This window comes from Pinus tabuliformis, chromosome X (genome assembly GCF_031772625.1).
Source record: "Pinus tabuliformis cultivar Carrire ecotype Pingquan chromosome X, CPIR1, whole genome shotgun sequence".
NCBI lineage: Eukaryota > Viridiplantae > Streptophyta > Pinopsida > Pinales > Pinaceae > Pinus > Pinus tabuliformis.
Window position 1 is genome coordinate 1,464,584,264 of NC_142308.1, and position 12,140 is coordinate 1,464,596,403.

The window sequence follows — 12,140 nt, forward strand, 5'->3', positions numbered from 1 at the left end:
CTAATTTTTCCTCGAAAAAAAATTGATTGTAGGAGTGTGTATCTTGTTTTTGATGGTGGAAATGGATTCAGCACCATCAAAAACCCTAGCAACACTCAAAATCTTGAAACTTGACAGTTGTAACCCAAATTTCCCTAAATTTCTGCCAGATTTTTATGAAAATCTTGTCCAAATTTCCATTATTTTCCAAGGAAATTTGAAGCTTAGTTAGACTACACGTAACCCAGGAAACCAAGTGTTTTTAGTGGTCCGAGACCATGATTACCTTAGGCATTACCTTCCGATGAATTCACATTACCTTCAAATGAATTCTAGCATGCATCCTCCTCTGACATGTAGGTTCTTTTCTACCCTGGCACGATCATATAAGCAAATTGGCAAGAAGATTTTTCTATGTTTCCCATGCTTAAGTGGTTATGCTTCTGCCCCCGTCTCCATGCTTTTAAATTTTAATATTAGAATATTTTCAAATGGCAGGTGGAAAGATCCAGATAAATAATCAGATTTGCAAGGTCGTGCTACTCCCAGTTAGATGCAGAGCTAAAATCGGAATCAGATCCCCATTGAGAATAAATAAAAAATAAAATAAAAAATCATCATGAAACACCTATTCTAATACCACTGATCAAGATCTTGGGAGCTAAGATTCAGAATCGTGGACACCAAGATAAGAGGAGAGAAAACATAAAATCTACCAGGAAACTAGGTACGAGACAATATGATGAAAATTTGATTCTAAATTGGACTAGAAACATTGTCACATATACATCATGGAACACTGAATCTCCTTTTTGAAAGTTGAGGTCCATGCTCTATAGTATTTTCAGTGACTTCTTAAGTCACGCCATTCAATACCATAGGTGGATGCCATGAGTAAATTAAATGGGTGGATACCATTTTCCACTTAGATCATCTCTGTTGACGCCGAAAGCATTCAAGAATTCACACAGATCCCTTACCCTAATAGTAAGAAGTCCATGTCGTCTTTTCAGGGCAAATTCAACTTCGTTGGGAGATTTGTTTTATATTTTCCTAGATTATAAAACCCTTACAACAAATTATTAAGAAGGACATATAGTTCAAATGGACTACTCTAGAAAAGGAAGTCTTCACCAAAATCAAGGATGCCATAACACATACTCCTGCATTGTATAGTCCAAATTTCAATAAGGAATTCTCTCTTAATACTTTCTCTTTTGATTTTTCTCTAACAATCATATTCATGACCACGAATATGAGATTCCAATTTCATTTGTGGGTACAAGCTTACAAGGTCATGGACTAATTATACAAGAATTAATAAATAGGCCTATGTAGTATATAAGATAGTCAAATAGCTTTGGTCATATATCCTAAAAGTCCATGTCAATGTGATAGTTCCCCATTTTATAGTAAGATCACTATTTGTACAGAAAGAATTGGGGGAATAGAGAGGAAATTGGATGACCTCTCTTCAAGAGACAATTTGGAGTTCAATCCTCCACACACGGTCAAAGCCATGGTTTGTATAGACTCTCTCCAGAGGATTTGGACTTTGAAAACAAGAAAAAGAGGGCTGGGAGAACGAATTATCTATGTAATCGCATAAAAATATATGCATTCTTTAGCATGAAGACTCATGGTACCAAGACTTAAAACAATACATATAACAAGGTACCATGTCTGCAAACCTTGACCCCAAGTAACAAAGAGAGGTCAAACTCAAGGCTTCACAATATCAACTGTAAAATGGGGTGCTCTTTTGAAAGTACCATAATGGAGTCATGCTTCGTTGCCTAGAAAGAGCAAATGTCGATAGAGTTCTCTTTAAAATGCATGGTAGGTTAGTGATGAACACATTGTAGGTGAAACCACAACACACAATATCCTTAAACCAGGGTATTACTAGCCAACTAACTTTAAAGACTCCTATACTTATGCCAAAAAGTGTGCAATTTGTCACAAAGTTTGGTGCTTGAGAGAAAAATTATGTTGTACCATTACAACCGATGGTGGTGGAGGAAACATACCAATAGTGGGGATTAGATGTAATTTGTGAAATTTATCCTCACTCTTCAAAGCGACATTGGTACATACTAATAACCATAGACTATTTCACCTAGTGTGCCAAGGCTATGTTGTTGACAACAATCAATGACTAGGTGGCTATCTAGTTCCTTGAGTGATATATCATAATCAGTTGTGTTCCCACTTCTTTGCTATTTGATAATGCTACATATTTTTCTTGTCTATAATTATCTAAATTTGCATTAGACAAAGGCATTATACTGAGACACTCTACCAACTACTACCCTCAAGGTAATGTATTGTCTAATTCCAACAACAAGAACTTAATTTGTATCTTGAAGCAAACTATAATTGACCAATAAAGAAATTAGCACAATGCCCTACCCAATGCATTGTAGGTATATTGAATCACACCCAAGGCTACTTTACAAACTCATACTTACCTTCTGGTCTCTTGAAAGAAGTTATATTGCCACCCAATATTTTCCTAGTTTCCTTGATGTTGTCCCATGATTCTCGAGGTTAGTTGTGCTTGATAATGCAAAGGAGTATAAATACCCCATTAAAACTTGAAGAAGAGAGAGATAAGTCCTCACAAAAGTTTTCCACTCACAAGGAGATGATTAAGAAATGGTTTGACAAAAAAATTGTTGGTGTAAACGATTTCCAAGTAGAGGATCACATTCTTAAATGAGATAAACCACATGGAGACAAGGGTAAACAAACTAAATTCCAACCCTTATGGCTCACTCCCTATGTCGTCATAGAGAATATTGGCCTAGGAATATATCATCTCCAAAATCTAGCAAGAGAAGTTGATCTCCTCCCAATTAATGAAAAAATTATGAAAATATATTTCACATGATGCCTTTGAACTACCATTATTTATACATAAATAATTTATCTTTCGTATCCAATTTTTATATTGTCTCTTTTGACTCCTTTTGATTTTCCTTCTTTTTTTAATCAACCTCATTTTTTCTTATACATAAATAAATCTTGTCTTGAAGTGAATTTCATGTAGTCTCTAACAAAAGATATTTTATCAGACTACTCCTTTTAGGAACAATGTAGGATAAACTTTGAATCTATGTGTGACACCCTAAACTAGTTCACATATATCACAATCACAATGTAGGATAAACCTTGAATCTATGTGTGACACCCTAAACTAGTTCACATATATCACAATCACAATTTTACCTATGGATAATATAATCAATACGACGTGGAGAACACTGTGAATGGTGAGAATTTTGCGTGGACATTAACCCAATTACTAACCTAGTTAAGAGGCCTTAAGCATCCTGTAAGATCTTAATTGTATCCTCATCTTGATTTGGAGGCTTAAGCTCGAGCAATGATACTAAGGAGACATATCAATAGCAAGAAATATTTAGTTTCTGTAAGGAATCATCCCTATTACCATTCAAGATCACTCATCCACCTTGTGGACATTTGTGTCCGATAAGAAAGAAAAGTATAACAGATGGATAAATTTCATTAAATATAAAGGTAAAATCTTCATAATGGTTTCTTGAGCAGTTGGGCATCTAGGAAACTTCGCTAGGGCTGTGGATGCTCATTGGCAGTGATGCAATGCTCGTGATTTCAAGGTGACTCCATCAGGGATATGGATGCTTGCTGACAGTGGGGCAACATTATAAACTCATCTTTAAATGATTGAGCTTTTAATGTCTTGAAATATCATTGTTTCCATGGCATGAAAATCCAAAAGGAAGAGGTAGGCCATTGCTAAATGTTATACCCTTACGGTCCTTCATTAAACTAGAACCAAAATCAGGAAACACAAAGTGATGTAAATTAACATTCCATAATTCTAGGTAGTCGTGCCCTCATGGCAAGAAAAACATACCTTACAGGTGCACTAATCACACGTGATTAAAAATATATTTTTGGGAAACACTAAGAGATTTAGAGATCCTCCCAATGTATCACCAATTACTATAGCAACTATAACAATCTCCCCTTAATTCATCCCAATACTTCATTCCTAGAGGAATTAGAGAAACCCACCTAATCAAAGGCCTATTGGTTTAACTTATAAAGTGTCAATGACATTTTCTAGATATGATAGGTCTCTAAGAGACTATATACCCAAGAGGAAGACTTTTAAGCTTGACTAAGCACTATTGGCCAGCCTGATGCTACATAGGAGCACTAAGACTTAGTTCAGCTATAGAAACGACCTAGGAGCTAGTCAACCTAGTGAACTGACATTAAGGGAAAAACTTTGAATTGAGTTTTCTTGCAATTGTTCAGCCTTTTCATGTTAGTATGTCACTCCACTAAACCTTAGTAGATGCTACATTTCCCCTTTGAACCTTAGGCCAATTACATGGCCTAGAATTTTGACTTAGGATCTCCTTGAAAGCATCTAAACCTCAATGTATCACTCTCTTAAGCCCTAAGGAAGCACTATAGCACCCATTTACCATAAAGAAAACAACATAGTGCTAGATTTTGGCCTTAAATCTCATTTTTATTATACCTTGGACCTCCTTGTTGCTCCATTGAACCTTTAATCAACGACATAGTGCATCATTAAGCCTTTGAGTAGTGCAATACTCTCAAAAACTTAGTCTTGAACTCATGTCTTGACCTTGTCAACTTAGTATGTCACTCCACTAAGCCTTAGTGGAGCACTACATTTCCCTCTTACGAATTTACCCAATGACTTAACACCTGCCCGACCCTTAATACAATGCTATAATGCCCTGTTGAGCATCATGCTAGTGACATGGCAATTTTCCCAATATTTTCTCTCACTCATGATACTTTTTCCTAAACTTTTATTATGTATCACTCACTTAACTCACAATGAAAGTAAAGTAAACATTAAATTATTGAGGCAATTAATGTGCTAAATTTGATTGTTACTCTTTAAAGGCCCCCATATCTCATTATTTTACGAGATCACTTGGCTTCAGACGGTAAAATGCTTCATTTACATCGTACTACAACTTAGGTATCCTCCTCATTAGCCAACTTAGATTAAGTGATTGTCTTACCCATTTAGCTCTAATTTTGTCTTGTATAATTGTTTTAAGAATGGCTAATCTCCCAACAATTTCTTTATTCACTTGAAATTTCTTGCTTGCTTCTTTTCTTAATAAATTGAATAATTTTGGGTATTCTTCTTGATATTTTGGTTAAGATGGAATTTTCTCCTTCTATCCTTGCTTTCTTTGGATGCCCACACACTTGAGTGACATTGTGTAGCTAGTGAAAAGAAAGAAAAAACCTTTTACCAAACCCCAACAACATTATAAGTTGAAAGGAGGAGCCTCATGACCTCCTCGTTGGCTTAGTTCTCATTTTTTCTTCCCAATTTGACCCTAGAGGTGCACCCAAGGTAGCCTCTATGGTGTTTTTCCATCGCTGCAAAATTTATAAACTTTTGCATCCTATCCCAATAGTTCTTAGCTCTAGTTTTAGTTAGCTTCTTGGGGTTTTTCTTGCCATAATACCTATGATTTTGATGCAGCAGCATCGGCATTAGCCAGCAATGTGGAAGATTGTCCACATGTTGTGGCTAATCACAGTAAAATTCATTGGCTGGTTGGTTTAATTCAGGTTTACTGAGAGGAGTAGACTTCATGAATAGTTTGTTATGGAAATAAATGTGATTGTTTTATTTAGAATTAGAGATAAGACTTATTAATATTGTGTAATCGAGAGAGATAAGATTTGGAGATTTTGTTGTTAAGATTTTTCGAAGAAATAGGAGGTTCTGTGTGGAGCGAGGGATTTTTTTTTAGAGTGATAGCGTGAGTTTTTAAAGGGAGCGAAAGCTCATTTTGGAAAAGGAGTGTGTAGGTTAAAATATATACAGAGTTCATTCTTATGTAATAGGGGCAATGTAAGACTCTGTTCTTTTGTGTATTGTGCATAAAATAAATATCCGGTGTCTTTTTGTATGGTGCGCCATGGAATGTAAATACTGTTTTTGTGTGAAATGGTGATTAGTTTTCATGGTGATTAGTCGGTTCAATTGACACGAATACGTGTAGATAGTTAAGAAAATCAAGGCCACTGGCTGCAATGTGCTGTTGATTCAGAAGAGTATTTTGCGCGATGCTGTGACCGATCTTCCGCTGCATTATTTGTCGAAGGTGAAGATCTTGGTTGTCAAGGACGTGGAGAGGGATGATATCGAATTTATTACCAAGTCACTGAATTGTTTGCCTGTTGCGAATATTGAGCATTTTAGGGAGGAGAAGCTGGGCATGCTGACATCGTGGAAAAGTTTGAGTGCATTGATTGGAATCGGCATTGAGAAATATTGGCCCTGTTCTCTGGAGCGATGTCAATCAAAGCATTGAGGAAGAGAATCACAAGAACAAGGACGAAGAAATAGCCAGTTGGAACCAGTTTGGACTTTCATTGAAAATGAAAGGTAATTTCAATGTTAGCGCAGAGATTATTAAATAGTTTTTTTTGAATTGGGAGCGCTGGTATTTTTTTACCACTGGCCTTAAACAAGTAGGTTCTAATCTGGGAATGAAATGAAAGGCGTATTGAAATAAATACAACTTGGCAACCATTTATGCCTGTCACTTTGAAGTTAGCTAGAGTAAGTGAGGAGAAATCCGATTACAAAATAAAATTTGGGATTGGTTTCTAACCACCTTTTGAAGTGTGTAAATTTGCCAGTTATTTAAGTTTTAATTTGGGCATTTACTGAGATACATTTTATTTGAATCGGATCCTTGTGATTTTGGGTATTGCAGGCCCTGCCTGCATCAGATTTCATGCCCAAGGCCACCCAAATTATCTCAACTTAGCTTTTTAGATGAAATCTTAGCCAAATTTTCTATCTTCAATGTTAGGTACATGAACAATTGGTTCTGTTGCCAAGAAACCCTAGTTTTTCTACTGGCAGCACAAAGAAATTTCTCCATGGAATGATACATAGCCATCATGGTCAATATTGTGAATATTTTAATTGTGATGGTTAAGAATGCTTCCCAAGTTATGACAATATTACTTTTTCCTTGATTCTAAAACCTATTACCTTTGAATGGACACAGTACCTTTGAATGGACACAGTGACCCTTAAACCCAAACCCTGAGTTCTTTGGATTTATCACCGTGAGATAATCTGCATAATGAGTGCTTGTATTTTTTTAGTGGATTTTTAGGAGGGTCATGTATGTGTCTAAGAAACAAGCTTGCAAGGCCCTAGTGGCATAAACCTTAGATGAAGAGGAACCTAACAATGAGTTTGGTCCTAAGTTCTGGCACACCCCATGCTTTATTGATAAATATACCACACATACATGGTCAAAATTATATTAGTTGTTTCAAATAGAGAATCCACTTCTAGATGGCGTAGACTTATAAGTGTACAAAGCTTCTAAAAGTTATTGGCTGCCTAAAGTCTTTATTCATCACTCTGTTCTCTAATGTATCAAGACATTTGAATGATTTGTGAAACATGTCAACCCTAAAGAAGTGATGCTTAATCACAACCACAAGAATACTATTGCTTCATTAAGTGCCTTCTATATTGAAATGTTCTACAATTTTCCGAATGAGGAAGTGTGCTTAGAGGAATATTGGCTAATAAATTTTAATATTTTTCCCAAAGAACTATTGAAGGCATGGTGGAATAGCATAGGAACGTTTAAGATACATGATAACAAGGAATATCCAATGAATATGCTAAAAAACCCATTCCGTCTAGTAGCCTCCATGATGTGTCAGTTATATCATTGTCCAATGTCGAGACCTTCCCTAAATGATGGGTTCTAGTCATGTATGTTGTAACAGTTGAGGGAAGGATATTTAAATGGGAAGACATATTGTCATGTTCTTTGAGGGACAACTTTGAACAAGCTCAAAATCCCAAAGAATGCCAATAATTTTAATTTTCATGGCTTTTTATCTCTTGAACATGGTTTTTGCGAAAATGGTATTCCCAACAATGAATTAGAGGTGGAAAAATTATGAGGAGCTGATCCATATCTATTGAAAATTCCTTTTGGATGACCATTACACATAGGCATATGCATAGATTTGACAAGAACTTTTGGTGCCGTTGTATGATGCCTTGTTCAGTGAAGTTGCTTTGTGTATGTCTGAAATGGCTAGGTAAGTAGTGCCCTTAGTTGGTGACTAGTTTATGGAGCAAGATGACATTTACATCTGAATCTTGGAGCAACCAATCCTCCCCAACCACCACCCAAGTTTATAACTGATAGAGTTGTACTTAAAGAAATAACATATCAAGTTTACACAGGGGTAGCTGGAGCGCTCTCATGGACCGGGAAGCATCCTTGAATACACATGCCTTTACACCTAGGGGAATATTAGTCAAAGAAGATGATGAGGCACTAATGTTATTCCATTTTGGAGACCTAATGTTACATAGATTTGATCCAAGATATGCAGTGAAAGATCATTGCAAGTCATGCAAGTACAGGTGGGAGTATTAGTCAAGACTTTAGTAAAAGATGAGAAACAAAAGAATGCCTTAAATTTATCATATGTTATTTAAATAATAGGTTATAATCTTGTCCAAGATAAAAAGTAAAAGGCTCAGGAAAAAAGAGAATCATTGGCCCATGAGCAAGTAACCAAACAAGTAGCAACTCAAATAAAACAAGAAGAAAATTTGAAGCAAGAGTAAGAAGCAACCTAGATATACTCGGAGGCTACTGGAATAGCTCAAGAACTTCAACTCAAAGAAAAAGAGGAGGAAAAGCTGAAGAAATATAGGAAATGGAAGAAAAGATCCAGGGAAGAAAGAAGAGCTAAGCAAGAAAGGAGGAGACAACCATAAGCAATGAAAATATTGTAGGATGAAGCAGAGGCTAAAGTGAGGGAAGAGGCCCTAAGGTTCAACAAGGGGAACTAGAACCAAAATCTTAGTGGGATTCATATGATATGGAGATTGAGTCAGTTCCATTGGAAGTTCTAGAGATCATAGGAGGCCACCTACCTATGGTAGAGATCGGCATCACACTAGCCAAAAGGAGGAAGGTGGTTAACCCAAACAAGTTCATGTTCGATCACATCCTGAACATGATTGCAGAGCATGCAAAGAAGACATATTTTATGCCACATCTACCACCAATACAAATTACTAATTAGAGGCCCATAGTGATTGAAACCATAAATGACCTGCTTTCTATGGCCTCAATGGGAACAAAATTTTCTCAAGCCACTAAGGGAGATGTGAAAGATCTCTTGGAGTAGATAAAGAAGAAAGATGCACATATAGCTGAGCTAGATCGACAAGTCAAATTGTTGAAGGTAGAGACCAAGACCATGGAATAAATAATCATCAAGGTGAAAGATTACAAGGCATGCACTTCAAAAGTACATGAGTCCTATAAGTCTCTAGTGTTACAACTGCACCCACTCCTACAAATTATGCAAGAAATTTTAAACTAGTTATTACTGCTTTGGGAGCTAGTTAAGAAGTGAGGAACTAGCTTCAAGGAGTATTGAATTTCATAAAATAGTTGTAAATAACCTAAACAATACCTTTAGGCTCCATCATAGGTACTTAGAATTAGTGCACATGAATTGACATATGATTTTATTGATGTTAATCGCGCTTTGAAAATACAGGAGAAACTAGAGAAAGACAAAGCTCAATCGGTTGCACAGTATCAGAAGCATTATTCCTTCACTAAGAGGATCATAAAAAAGAACAAGATCCCATCAATTGGGACCCAAGGAAAGGACAAGCCTATTTAAGAATTAATCAAATAATTAGACGAGCTATTAAATGTGAGGGAGTTGTATTTTAGTATCTTCACTAGTAAGCTCACTAAAGACAACCTGAAGTAACATCTTTTGGATTCCACTAAGTAGTATAAAGTTATGGAATCATTCTTTGTCATTAAAGAAAGATGTATCAATACTTTCCCGGAGAACCTCATAGTTCCACATCGTCATTGAGAGCCTACTACCAACAAAATTAAAATGATCACATCATACTATGAAAATAGGCTAGCCTATCTTTAAGAAGTGCTCAAGGTCTCAACTGGGGATCCAACTCCAATGTAGAAATTGTTAGTTGGTTTCCCAAGAGTTTCACAAATTATTTTCCTTTATTATATTGGAAAATCATGAGGAGCTTAAAGGTAGTAGCGGACCCTAGAAAAGTCCAACAGTCACAAGGGGCAATTACTAACTTAGTTTATAAATGTTGTAAAATTTTCAGTACTAAGGGCTTTTGGAATTTTGAATTTTTTGGAAATATCTATAGACCAAAGCTAGGAAGTGTGTATATATATATATCCGTTGCCATATAATATTGAGAAGCCTTGAAGGCCACTACTGAAGCCATAATTTGACATGCATTTTCTATTTGTTTCAAACTATTCTTTCACAATTTTGGTTATGTATGTACTTTGTGAGTTGTATTACTGCTAGATCATGGACTAATATGTGGAATATATAGTCTCATCTTGCATGTTTGTTGTTTCAGTATCATATATTTCTTTCATGAGTAGTTGTTAGATAAGAAATGGACTATTTTGCATTTTCACTAGTAAGGTAAGCCTTCATTGTCGTCCTGAATATCAACTAATTGTTTCCTTTAATATGCATGTGTGGTGTTTATACACTCATTGCTTCCTCATTCTTATTTATCTTTCAGGTTTTAATTAGTTTAGATTAGTTTTATTTTTTCATTTATATATATGTTCGCATATAATTTGCATCTTTTTTGCTGTGATGATATTCAATATCTCACATCATCTCTAAAAACAAGCATGGTTACTAGACCAAAATATGGATGGGTCTCTTACACCAAATGGTGTGATGCCTAGTTGGGACCTCATATTAGAGATAACTCCTTGTAACCTTTGTTGGGTCAATTATCTCTATCAACAACTTCCTTTCATGTTTTACAATGATTTTAGAATGACCAACAACCATTAAACATTTTACCTTGAGATCAATGACTTTATTCAAACCTTGAACTAAGACCTCATATTTAGTTGTGTTATTTGTGCATTGAAGTTTTATTATAAAAGAGATAAGATTTTTTCCTTATAATAGATAAAAATTGCCTCGACTCTTTCGTATGACTTGGAGTTAAGAAAAAACAAGTTGCAAATGTTAATATCTAAATCTAGTTTAGTAGAACCAATGCTAGCTACTTCTACTAACATACAATCATTTTCATTAACCCAAGAGAAATGCATGAGTTTGGACTATGTATTTTATTGTAGGGGTAATTCTCAAGTTGCATGTTGGAAATATTGTTGTCAATTATTTCAAAGATAGGGGGAGATCACATATGTCCAAGATAAAGATTGGAAAATGAAAATTATTGGAAATATTGATTTTGGATTTTTGATGTCCAGTTTGGATACCCTATATTTAAAGGCATTTTTAATCTAATTTCCTATATAAAATTGGAGAATAGGATATATGTTTGGAATCATATTCTAGTACCTTTCCAATGATACATGATACTCCCTCTAAACTCTATAGGAAAGAGGAGATATGAAAGATTATGTCAGGATGACCCAACCAAAATACAAGTAGGTTGACCCAACTAGTTTTAAAAGGAATCCCCATAAGTGAATGTGAAATCACTATAAATAAGGGGCATATGAGTTCATTTGAATTTTATCCGAGCAAGAAGGTATTTGAGATTGACAAAAGGCGTTAAGGAGTATTTTTGGGGTGATTCTTGGAGATTGGGTATGGAAGAAAAAATGTAATTTTTGAGGTGAACACAACATCTTGGATTCTTTTCTATAAATTTTCTTATAGAGTTTTTTAGACCATGAAATTTGGAGGATACACATTGGAGATATTCATATAAATGTGGTTAAATTTTTTGACCTTGTTTCCCTATAATCTTGAAGATATGCTCCGAGGAAGTTATTCTTATTGAATGCTACTGAAATCTACTTCAAACAAGCCATCTTGGAATTTTCACTAAAATTTTTATTTTGGGATGTTTCAAAAAATGAAACTTAGAGGACACAAATAGAAGACCATCATGTACTTATGATTCAAATTTTATACCTTTTGTTTGCTACAATTTTGGAGATATGATATGAGGAAGTTAGGCTTCCATAATGCTCCTGAAATCTGCTTCAAATAGGTGTGCTTGGAATTTTTGATATAACTTTTTC